The following is a 12,419-nucleotide window of genomic DNA, read 5'->3' on the forward strand; positions in this document are numbered from 1 at the left end:
CACAGTTACCCATTAAACCATACTTTTTAAAGAGCTCAGTGATAATGTTTAATTTCCTACGTTTCCCCCAAATCTTTTGATCCTTATCAGGTCCAGCCACAAAAATTTGTCAAAATACGGTTTTATCTGTTTTGTGACGTTAAAGGCTCTCCTGTAGGGGAGCTATCTGCGCACAGGGAAATCTGAGTTGCCTCTAACTCTGCGTGGGTATCTGCTGGGGCTGCAGATGACAGAAGGGCCACTTCCAGTGTCTGAACGACAGAGTGTTGGCCTGTGCACTGGGTCCGAGCGGGGCCTTCCCGTTCTCTGATGCCCACCCATCACCTCTGGAGCCGACAGTGGGGTCAGGCCACACACACCACAGGACTGAAAGTTTGGGACCCTGTTGAACACTGGCATGGAAACTACCAGTGTGCATTCTGACATGTGGCCCTAAGTCACTTCACTTCTTTGGGCTTCATTTGCCTCCTTCAGCGAGGGGCTCATCCGACACTGTTGGTAAAGTCCTTCCCAAGGGTAACCTTTAAGATTTTATTTCCTCTTTACATTAATTGGTTTTTGTAATGAATAAACAAATCTTTTCTGGCCAGTGCTGTCAGGCCAAGAATGCAATTAGTAAATAAATAGTTCTGTTGAGATTAAATGATAATTCGGGGCAGTCAGCCTTAGTGACTTTCTTCCTACTCATGAGTTGTCGATTTTGATCTAGAAAATGAGCCATGGAGGATGGGAGGGAGGAGCCCTAGAAAATGGCCGAAAAACCCGGCCCTGACTTGGTAAGCGTAGCTTTTGCGCAGAAAACCCACCTCGGTTGTTCGTTCACGGGAGATCCGGGAAGGTCTGTGCGGGGCCTCTTTTTCTTACCATAACCACTGGTGATGGTTTGCTCTGATGCTGGTATCACAAGGAAGCTGAGAGAGATTGAATTCGGATCCAGAGGGAGCTGGTGTTGGCAGAAGCCAGGGCGACTCCCAATGGCAGTGGGATCGGTTCCCTGTGGATAGCCGAGGGTTTCTCGGGATTGCAACCACAGACCTCAGCTTTCTGCTTCAGCCACTTTTTACAGAGCCTTTGGCTAGGCTTGAGACAAGATTCCAGTCGTGGCACTGGGAAAGCTTGCAAGGAAGCATACGGGGCCGCTTTATGACGGAACGAACTCCTCGGCCTTGGTACCCAAATCTCTGTGGGAATGCCATGGATGTGAAGATCTCCGGCTTGGGTGCCGGAGAGGCGGTCTGCCCCCCATCTCCAGTGCGTGGGGCTTTGTGAAGATTCTGGAGCACCTGTGGGGGCACAGGGGCTGCCTCGATTGGGGGGGGGGTTACCCTTCTGTCCAGGATCCATAGGGAAAAGTTAGTCTGATGAGTAGTGCAGTCAGTATATGTTCATTGTGGCTTGCTGATTCTTGAACGTGTTTATAGAGTTGCCTGAGCTTGATCTGTGCCTTGATCTAATCCTCTGTAACTGAGATTTTGGAAGACAGTTCTGGTGGGCTGGGCAGTGGTGTTTCTAAACCGGCAGGCAGTAACTACCTCACTTAGTGGGCAAAGTGCAACAGAGAGAGTTCAGAAATGGTTTCTAGTGAAATGTCTGTGCTCTGGCAGCATTGATCTGACACTGTCAGATCTTGACCTTGGTGGTTGTGGGCTATTGAGAAAAGGTTCATTTGTTGGATTGGGGGAGGGGGAGGGAGCGGCCTGGAGAGAGAGAGAGTAGATTGGTCTATGAGTTGCATAACGGGCACCTTCAGAGTGCTTGTGCCTTCTGAGGGTCCGTCCAAGTGGGACACGGGGATGGACTTGGAGTTTCAGGCCTGGCCCCTGGAGTTGTCACCGTCACGAGTTATTGGTTGCTGTTGTTTTCGCAACCGTTGTGCTTCACGATTCATGTGGGAGCACAGTGCTGGTGTATGACCATCGCCCTGGGTATTTTGTAGATATGTTTGTCTGTTCAGTGAGTGGTGGCCATGTTCTCTGGGACATCAGGAGCTGGGCCTGGGAAGACAAGAAGGAGTGTCGTGGTCCGTGGCCCGTTTGAAAAATGCTGCGCGAAAAACCCAAATCAAACGATCCCCCAAGTTCTCCGACAAAGCAGCCCAGGGTATAGACCGTGCGCGTAACGCTGCATTTCTGCGATCTTGGGAATTAGGTATGGGTGGTGTAAACAGGTTAGAGAATGCAGCGGCTACGAGGGTGGGCTCTGCGGGCCCGAAACCCATGGGGTCATACCTTTTCGGTCCCGCTCTACAAGCGTCGCCGGCAAATGGCCTTCATTTCTGTAAGCTCAGCATCCTCATCTGTAAGAGGGTGACGGTACCTGTCTCATAAAGGTGGCGGAAGGAAGAAAGAAATCACGCAGGCAACGCTCCCGGAGAGTCGGAAGCGCCTGGGAGCGTGGTGTTGTTATGCACGTCTTCTAATTCCTTGGATTGCACCAGCTGGGTACTTGGTGTTCACTGTTTTGGCTGTTGTTGTGCAGGAGCCTTGAAGATCCCCAGGCAGAGTTCACATTACCTTCGGTCCTCCCCAGGAAACTAGAGGAGGGCCACGGTGCTAAGAGCGTGGCGGACCAGCCGGGTTTCCCACCAACGAAGGGAGAGGCGATCTCCGTGTGTCAGACGCGTTACCAGGGAAGGACCCACGTGTGGCTGGATTTGAAAGCAGTATTTTGCCCACACCTTTCTACAGAGAGATGACAGGAGTTGAGTTAGTGGAGGGCTGGAGGGCAGCCGAGTGTTCCATGGAATGCCACGTCGGGCTTTTCCATTTCTTTGGTTGGAATTGGGTTTTTACACATTGTCTGATTAAAAAAGCCAACCAACAAACAACAACCAAAAACCAAAACAAGACTGCAAGAACTCTTGCGCAGAGGACCAAAAGAATGGCTTCTGAGCAAAAACATGCCGAACACGTGAAGACCAACCAGATTGCGTCGGTAGGTGGCAAAGTACTTTGCTATAAATATTGCAAGACTCCTTTCTCTACTTACAAGAAAAATCGCGTTGCATTTCAGACAACAGAAATGGCCGGACAAGCCTTTAGTTCTTGTGCAAGAAACTGAAAACAATGTGAAAGATTTTCCTTAAATGGACGCGGAGCTCGGCTTGGTCTGGGGTTGAAGTCAAAGGCCCCGGTCTCCCTTTGCCTTATATGCGTTATTTCTCATACGTTATGCAAGATTCCCCAGGCCCCAAACCATTCACTTTTTCCTGTAATCTCGAGGTGTGCCCAGGGTACATCTCAGCCTCCGACCTTTCGGCTTTCGCTTTTGGTTAGTCAGAACCTCCATCTGGCGGGATTTGAATATGAGTGTTTTCTGTGGTTTTTCTGTGGCTCCTTTTCAAAGCATTCAAAGCAGTTTAAAAATACAGAATGTTCAGCGATCTGACCAAGAGCTAATGTAAGTACTTATTTGGGGACTATTTTTAAAAAGTTGACTAGGGCAGGTTTGAACCTCTTAACTCTGTGTCTTGGAAATAGACCCTAAGATTAAAAAAAAAAAAAAAGGTTCAAGAAACATGTGACGACGTCTCCACAGTCATAATGCTTTCCGTAGTGGTAGTAGTGGCAAATATAGCACAGTCTAGAAAAACAGAAGAGCTGAAATTCTGTATTTAATATTAAACAGGAAGCTCAACAGAGGAGTCTGCAGCAACATGGTGGGTTTTCAAACAAACCTGTTGCCGGGTTTCTCTGTAACGAGAAGTCTAAATGAGAACTCTTACTCTGTGAAGATGGTGTGTTTTCACGGAAATCTCCACCCAAACGTGACCACTGGAAGCAGGTTCTGTGCTGTAAGGTTTTGAAGCAACCCCCCTTCCGCCAGAGCCAAAGGGAAATTTGGAAGCAAACTGAAAAGCTCTCCAGGAGTGGGAGATACTGTGCACTTTTGTCTCGCCTTTGTGCAGAGCCGTGCAGAGCCGTCACTCATCCAACATGTGCATGTGAATATTCTTTCTGAAGACCTGGGCTTCATTTTAAGGTCAGCCCTCAATTTCTAGAGAATATAATTTGCTGCTATTTTTAGAGCATCATGATTGCTCGTAATAACTAATGGAAAGAAAAAACTCAACAGAAATGAATGTGTAACAGCTGTGTCTGCTTAAACTTGATTAAAGGCAGTTAAAAAAAAAAAAAGTAAACAGAAGAATGAACGTGATAATGGACGAAGGAGAGCCCAGTATCCCTCTCATTGTGAAAAGTTTCAACAGACGTAACTTGCTCTCCTTTGGAGGCTGGCGATGTCTGTGTTTAAAGTTTACTTTACTGTTTGTCTTGAGTGGGATCAGTGTTGTAGTGAATAATTTATAGCCAGCATGAATGAGCTCATTAGTCACCTTTTCAGACTTTAAATGCGTTTTGTGGTTGTCATTACTGGAGCCTTCTGTTCAGCCGCCGAGCAAAATGACAGTTTGGCAGTTGGCTGCCTCCGTATCGGGCAGCCTTCTCCCCTTCAGGTCTGTGTTGCTTTGATATTTCACTGAAACCTTTCCTTTCTATCCCGGGGCTGGCCCAGGGACTCTCACATTTCAGATGCCTTTTGCACCCCAAGCTTAAATGAGAAGTTTTTCGTGGATTAAAACACCAAAAAAAAAAAAAAAAAAATCTTTCAGTTGCGTCGGCCGCAGAGAATGAAGTGGATGGAGTGAGCTTTTTTTTTTTTTTTTTTTTCCAGCAACTGCTGTGTGTTATTCCCTTTGTGCTGGGTTTGATATTCAAGTTATTCAGACGCAGCAAGCTGGGGAGTCGCTGTGCCGGGCACTCACACGGCGGCAGGCTTTTCTGGCCAGGGGTCGTCATCGGAGTTTGGAGGGGGAAGCGTGTTTCCGAGGAGGTTTGCATTTTTACAGACTGGAACAGCCATACGATGTGGGTGGGTGTGGACGAAGCAACGGACTCCAGAAAATCTGCCAGGCCAGATTTCCAGGGCCAAAGAAAACCACGTTTTTCCTACAAAGGGGTGGTTTGATGACCTTTTGGGCTCACGGCCATCTGGGGGTCCAGAGCTTGGGGAGTGGCCATGACTTCTTCCTCAACTCAGCGTCTTCCTAGTCCAGATCATTGAGAGAAAGCAAACTGTTGCAGCTGCCTGCCCCCCATGCCTTTGGAGACTTGCCTGGGAGGCCGGTATGTGAGGAAGAGCAGGTGGGATTTCTTAGGAACGGAAGTCATGAGGTTCACCCCTCCCTTTGAACCTGGCCTGGGCAGCCTTCAGAGAGCTCTGACATCCACTCTCTGGGACTGGACGCCATCCGGAAGTCCGGGACACCGTGGCATGCCCACCTTGGTCCTCGGGTAGCCTCTGCTGGCACGCAAGGTGCATGGACGCTTGCCCGGGGAGATCTCAGCCAATGGCCTGGGCCTCTGTTCCAAGGTCCCTTTGACGTTTCCTATGAGCAACAGGCACTAATGGCTGCCATCACCAACGTGGGCAGCACCCCCTTCCGGGATCCATATTGTTAGACAGCTGGCCTAGCACTGTGTGAGGCATGTAGGAAAGATGTTCAGTATTCCTCTCTGGAAGAAATGCCAACTTAAAAAGGACGCCTGGTTGTTTGGGGGCCAAATCTTTGAAGCCAGTGACAGTCACGTGTCTTTGAGCTCAGAGGCATTGGGTGCTTCTGGTGCACCCACAGAGAGACAGCAGTCCATTTGGCCGCTTCCTTCCCAGCCCCCACCCCTTATGAGACCCGAGTGCTCACATGTACTCATGCCTCACAATTTACAGGCACGGTTTGCTTGCACCTGAATCGAAATATTAAAGGCACATGAGAGGTTATTTTGGGAAGGAGTGGGGCTTCCAAAACAGAAAGTGTTGGTGAACTGCACTGTCCGATAGAGAATAGGTTTGGCAGTCGCAGTAAGTTGAAAGGTTGTTAACCCCACCCCAGAAGAATTTTGTACGGCAGGGAAATATACCGGTGATATCTTAATCCCCGCAACGTTTTCCAGAGACGTCATCAACTTTGTAGCTTTTGCTTTTGTTTTAAAGAGACGGTCTGAGAGAGAGGAATTAATTGTCTTCTTTCACATTCTTCTGACAAAGTAAAATGAGAGAAGTTATTTTTTGGCCTGATTAAGCCTTTGGCAGGACGTAGAAACTGAAACCCAAGAGACTGTGGTACTCCGTGTGCTCAGTAAAGACAGGAAAACAATAAAAGCTCTTGAAAACTTTGGAGGAGGAAAAGGTTGATGATGCTACTTTTCTATTTTTTTTTCTTTTCTTTTTTTAATTACTACGTTTCTTTATTTTTTTTTTTAATTTTTTTTTTTCAACGTTTATTTATTTTTGGGACAGAGAGAGACAGAGCATGAACGGGGGAGGGGCAGAGAGAGAGAGGGAGACACAGAGGGAAACAGGCTCCAGGCTCTGAGCCATCAGCCCAGAGCCCGACGCGGGGCTCGAACTCCCGGACCGCGAGATCGTGACCTGGCTGAAGTCGGACGCTTAACTGACTGCGCCACCCAGGCGCCCCACGTTTCTTTATTTTTGAGAGGCAGAGAGAGACAGAGCATGAGCTGGGGAGGGGCAGAGAGAGAGGGAGACACGGAATCCGAAGCAGGCTCCAGGCTCGGAGCCGTCAGCCCAGAGCCTGACGTGGGGCTCGAACCCACGAACTGTGAGATCATGACGCTTAACCGACTGAGCCACCCAGGCGCCCCAGTGAGGCCACTTTTCTTTGACTGATCTGTGTAGTTATTAGATACCAGCTTGAAAGAACAATAAAAAGAAGCATTTTTTTTTTTTTTCCTGTTAAGCGATCAATATTTTTGATTACCGCTATGCCACATGCTATGAGCAGAAGAGAGGTAGAAGACAGGGTCCTTGCCTCTCTGGGCACTTATAATTTGTTTGATGCTCAGCATCTAGTTGATTTATTTTTTATTACAAAGGTACACCATACAGTATTGATTATGACATAGAAGCTGCACTTTGGCTCTTTGTAAGTAGCGCCTTTTCATTCTATTTAAAAGCCCCTCTTCCCTTCCTTCTCCTTTACTTCCTGCTCACCATTTTTCCTCTCTTGAACCCCACCACTCTTATCCGTCATGTCCTTGACCCGCAGGGGATTCTCCAAGAAAAATTCAAAGGCTGCGGATTGATCTGAAGCTTCCCTTGGCTCCTACCTGCAACCCGACTCCAGACTCTGGAGCCAGACTGTGTGGGTTCAAATCCCAGCCCACCACTTACCAGTTGTGTGGCCTGGGGCAGGTGGCCAAACCTCTCGGTGCCTCAGGTTCCTCGTTTATTTATAAGACGGGCATAATAGTCGTACCTACCTCACAGGGTTAATGCGAGGCCGAAACGAGTCAATATTTGCAAAGCCTTAAGAATACTGCCTGGCACCCAATACATGCCATGTTAAGTGTTTGTTAAATATGGTTGGTCATTATTCATGTGTTCCATATTTGCAAATCCACATCCTTGCTAAAAATTATTTGTAACCCCCAAATTAAAAAATGCTCACGGTGCTTTTATGCTCACTTGTGGATATTTTCGCAGAACGACCAAAAAATTTGAGTTGCCCAGTGGGCACTTTCCCAGCTTCTGACTTCTTGTTTGAGCTCTCATACCATAAACAAGTATCTGTTCTGTGGTCTATCTTGTGCTATGCTTTCTGTGCTTTTCCCCTGGTGATTTTTCTGTTTAAAATGGCACCTAATCGTAGGGCTGAAGTGTTTAGTGTTCCTGAGTGCATGAAGGCTGATTGCCTTGTGGAGAAAATACAGAAGCCTTGTTAGAGAATCTTTGTTCAGACATGAGTTATAGCGCTGTTGGCCGTGAATTCCACGTTAATGAATCAACAATATATATTAAATAAGGTGTCTTTAAATGGAAACACAGCAAACTGTGGTTACAGACTCATCAGTTAACAAAAATGCTGTCACCCGCAGCTCGCAGGAACCTGACCGTGTGTTTCCCCTAGGAGCAATAGTTCAGTATTTGCTAATTCATTGTTTGTGGAGACTTTATAGAACATAACCTGCACAAGTAACGACAATCAACTGTAGAGAAACGGAGTTCAAGAGCACAGACTGGCAGCCTTTTCTAGGGCAAGCTTCTGACTGCCAGAGTCTCCCTTGGAAGGGCAGGAGAAGCAGAAGTAATTCTGGCCACGTGGAGTGCCTCAGCTGGACACAGATTTTTCTATCAGATCTGGAAAAAAAAAAAAGAGAGAGATGTAACCACATCTGGTCTTTTATAAGCACAAATCGTTATAGAGGATCAATGGGAAAAGAGAGTCCATCTTCCCCCTCCCCCACAAACTCTTAACTCAAGAGTATTTTCCCTTATCTTTGGACCTTTGTAAGAGTTTGTAGAGAAAGTTGGATCCTGAAAACCTATACACTGAAAGCCTTCAAACAACCAGACAAAAGACACCACAACACAGGGTATAATGTGTGTTAGACTTAGCAATTCTCTTGTTTGCTCAGAGCCCCGGCCTTTTCAGAAAGGAATCAGTTTGTCCCTTGTGGTAGAAACGATCACAAAATACTTTCACTTGGTGGAAAGCTTTGCCAACGTATTTACTTCCCCCCAAACTCTTACTTTATGAAATGTTTGCCAGTTGTTTCACACATACGGTATATGAGAATGTGAAGATGGTCCTGAATCAGGAAGGCTTCACTCAAAATGACTGGAAAATGCAAATGGCGGGGACCAAAGGGGGTGTGGTGGCAGAAGATAATAATACGCTTTTAGCCTCTTATTTTGGCCATTTCCGCGTTTTCATGATTTTAAGCCCTGTCCCAACAAACCCCCCTAAATACAATGTTGCGCATTCCAGGGCTTGTTTTCAGGAAGTACTGACTGAGCGTCTCCTGTGTGTGTCAGGCCCTTGAGTCACTGTGTGGCGTTTACTGGATCGCAGGGGTAGGCAGTCTGGTGGGCATGTTAACAGCCTTGCTATGGTATCTCCCTTGGCTAAATTCCTAGAGGTTGGAAATTTAGGGTCAATGGCTGGGCTCGTTTAAGTTGTAATTGAACAGTTGAGCCAAGTCACAATCTTTCGGACACCCACACCAACACTGGTATGATTATTCTTTCTCGGCCTGTGCCAATCTGATAGCTGAAATGAGATCTCACAATTGCTTTAATTTGCATTTGCTTTTACTGAGGTGGAGCCTCTTTTCGTGGGTATATGATCATTTTTGTTTCTCTTTTGGTGGATTTGCCCCTTTCTCATTAGGGTGATGCTTTTTTTTCTTTTTCTCATTGATTGTAGGGGCTATAAATTTAAAATATTAACCTTTTTATCTGTGTATGGCACATATTTCCTCATTTTTTAATCTATCTTTTAACTTGATTTATGACTCTGGCACTGCACGCAAATTTTAAATTGGTATGCAGTCAAATATGTCAATATTTTCCTTTTGATTTATTTACTTAACAAAAACAACAGTGCTAAGTGCCAGGGCACCATTATATGTGTTTTACAAGTATTAATTCATTTGATCTTTGTCAGAGCCCCGTGAAGTGGGTATTGCTGTTATTCTCCCTCCCTGCCCATTTTTTTTTTAAGATGAAGAAACTAGGTGGGGAGAAAGAAGTTAAGTACTTTAAGGTTAGCCAGCTGGTACGTGGTGAAGTGAGAATATGAACCCAGTCCCAGGTTCTTATGCTAGCCATTAGGCTATACCACCTCCGGCCGTGGTACTTTGCTCTGTGTGTGTGTGCGCGTGCATGCACGTGTGCGTGTATTTATCTGTGGTCACTTCATAAATCTCCCCGGGTCTCCTGGATCCTTGAGGGCAAGAGCTACACCTCTTACCTTCCCAGCTTCCTTCCCAGTCCCCTCCACACAGTCCTGGGCATAGAGTAGATAGATGCTTCATACATAGTTGTTGAGTGAATGAATGGACTAAGTCTGGATTCTGGATCATTCGCTCACACATATGGCCCCATGGGTGTTCTAAGCCTCAGCTGACAGGTTCTGTGTTCCCATGTTGTCTCCAGCAGGTGACTTGATAAGCTTAGGTTTGGGGAGGGGCACGTGAGCTAATGAACTTCACTCTACCCGTTTGGCTGTACTTTCCCTAGCCACACATCCCTCCCTCCCTTCTCTCCTCAAATAAGCCTCCTGGCTCCGTTCCCTGCTGGAGAAATTCAAAGAAGCCTTTTCCCAGGCTACACCCTTCAGAACCTGTCCTGTAAACACCAAGAATGCACAGGAGGAAAGCCCAAGAGAGGATGAAGAGCAGGTGGCAAGACCCCGGACCAATCCGTGAAACTCTTCAAGAGTGGGGGGCCTCCCAGCTCTCACGCTGGGTCTCTCTTCCTCCTGGGCCCAAGGGAAGGAAGCCAGCAGCCCTTTTTACCATTACAAACAGCATTCTCATATATTATCTCAGAGAGACTTAGTCAACCCATGATTAAGGGGTTTCCTTTGACCATAATCTTCCCTTCTCTTCTCGTATTTGACAAATCCTCTTGGTTTTTCCCTTGAAGGCTTTCATACGTTCATTTTTTCCAGTCTCGCTGACTGTTCTCTAATTCGCAAAGCGGGGGTCCCTCAGCCTCCAGCAGCAGCACCCCTGGGAGCTTGTTAGAGATGTGAAGTCTCAGGCCACAGCAGAGACCTGCTGAATCACAAACTCCGGGGGTGGGGGCCAGCAAGCTGCGTTTTAATAAGTCGTACAGGTAATTTTGGTGCACACTCAAGGTGGAGGACCACTGCTCTAATGGGATCCTCCCCCCCCCCTTACAGAACATTGTATACGTAATGGGTGTTCACTGTAGAAGACATGGAATATAATAGACACGTTTGAAAGAAGCAGGCCAGAAAAATTACCCCATAACTCTCCTACTCAGAGGGGATCACTACTTTAATATTTTATAATTTCTGAAAACATAGTAAAAAAAAAACCCTTTATTCCCTTTTGTATGGATTCTGGCATTGCTTTCTCAGTACTTTTGTCTGCTTTGGGTCTCTTACTTTTTTCCTTCCCTCTCCCAAAACTCACCTTGAATCCACAATTCCATTCTTCTCCTCCTCCTCCTCCTCCCCCTTCTTTTAAATTGAGATATATTTGACATACAACATTGTGTGTAAATTTAAGGTGTCTGACATATAGATTTGATACATTTATATTACAGTATGATTGCCACTGTGGCATTAGCTAATACCTTTGCGGTGTCACGTTGTTATCATTTGTTTTAGTGTTGAGAACAATTAAGATCTAGTCCGTTAGTTTAATGTTTATAATACAGGTTTCTTGTCGATAATTACTGTGCTGTATTAGGTCTCCAGGACTTATTTATCTACTAGCTCCAAGCCATTCATCTTTTTTTTTTAATTTTTTTTTTCAACGTTTATTTATTTTTGGGACAGAGAGAGACAGAGCATGAACGGGGGAGGGGCAGAGAGAGAGGGAGACACAGAATCGGAAACAGGCTCCAGGCTCCGAGCCATCAGCCCAGAGCCTGACGCGGGGCTCGAACTCACGGAGCGCGAGATCGTGACCTGGCTGAAGTCGGACGCTTAACCGACTGCGCCACCCAGGCGCCCCAGCCATTCATCTTTTTAAGTGTATTTCTGATAGCATAACTTCTGCACTCAAAAATATTCGAGGGTGGTTCGGTCGGCTAAGTGTCCAACTTCGGCTCAGGTCGTAATCTCACGGTTCATGAGTTGGAGCCCCGCGTCGGGCTCTGTGCTGACAGCTCAGAGCCTGGAGCCTGCTTCAGATTCTGTGTCTCCCTCTCTCTCTGCCCCTCCCTTGCTCACACTCTGTCTCTCTCTCAAAAATGAATAAACATTAAAAAAAATATATTCAATGAGTTCGTCTTGCCCTTTGAATTAGTGCTTAGAAACTGCTCATTTTAGCATTCAAGGAGTTTTGTCATACGGTGTTTCCGCTCTTATCCACTAATACACACGGCCTCATAGGTGCCATTGTGTGGCTCTTGACCCAGTGCTATGTACTTGGTAAGCACTCAGTAAATATTTGCTCAAGGAACAAATGCATCTCTAATACAATCAAGTCATATTTGACAAATCTGTATGTGCCATTTATTTCTCCTACATGGAACAATGGTTTCTGCTGTAGTGCCTGCTTAAAATGTCTGGGATCCCTCCTAGAAGATTCTGATCCATTAGGTTGTGGCTTCCTGGGTATCCCTAAGAGAAAAGCTCAGATCTGTAACATGCCTTCCCCATTTCCATAGATCCAGTACGAACCCATCTTTATTAGATATCCTCCTTCCAAAGTCATCCCCAGTCCCGTTGTGCCCAATGAGTCCACCATGCCCCCTCGCCTCAGCTGTTAGGAGGGGGTGGGCAGAAAGGAGTCGCCTAAGTCAGGCTGAGCCAATCAGGTTATTTCCCTGAGAACTGAGTCATGTAGTGGAAGACCGAGGCAGTCAGAAGGTGGTGGGTGCTGAAGGTCAGAAGGTTATTTGGACTTGGTGTGGGCAGC

General features: G+C 46.6%; 1 protein-coding gene across 3 annotated transcripts in view; it reads left to right on the forward strand.

Moving 5' to 3' along the window:
- The window catches only part of FOXN3 (forkhead box N3), a 403,845-nt gene that overhangs the window by 159,926 nt on the left and 231,500 nt on the right, over nucleotides 1-12,419 (forward strand). The window contains exon 1 of one of the 3 annotated variants that reach the window (XM_047080244.1): nucleotides 3,550-3,981. The exons of the other annotated variants lie outside the window; for them this stretch is intronic. The gene's annotated coding sequence lies outside the window, so the exon portion shown is untranslated. Of the gene's footprint in view, nucleotides 1-3,549; nucleotides 3,982-12,419 lie in introns of those variants that run through there. 3 annotated transcript variants of the gene reach the window in all.

This window comes from Lynx rufus, unplaced genomic scaffold (genome assembly GCF_022079265.1).
Source record: "Lynx rufus isolate CCGP_SWC_20201006 ecotype Redwood Valley unplaced genomic scaffold, mLynRuf1.p SCAF_17, whole genome shotgun sequence".
NCBI lineage: Eukaryota > Metazoa > Chordata > Mammalia > Carnivora > Felidae > Lynx > Lynx rufus.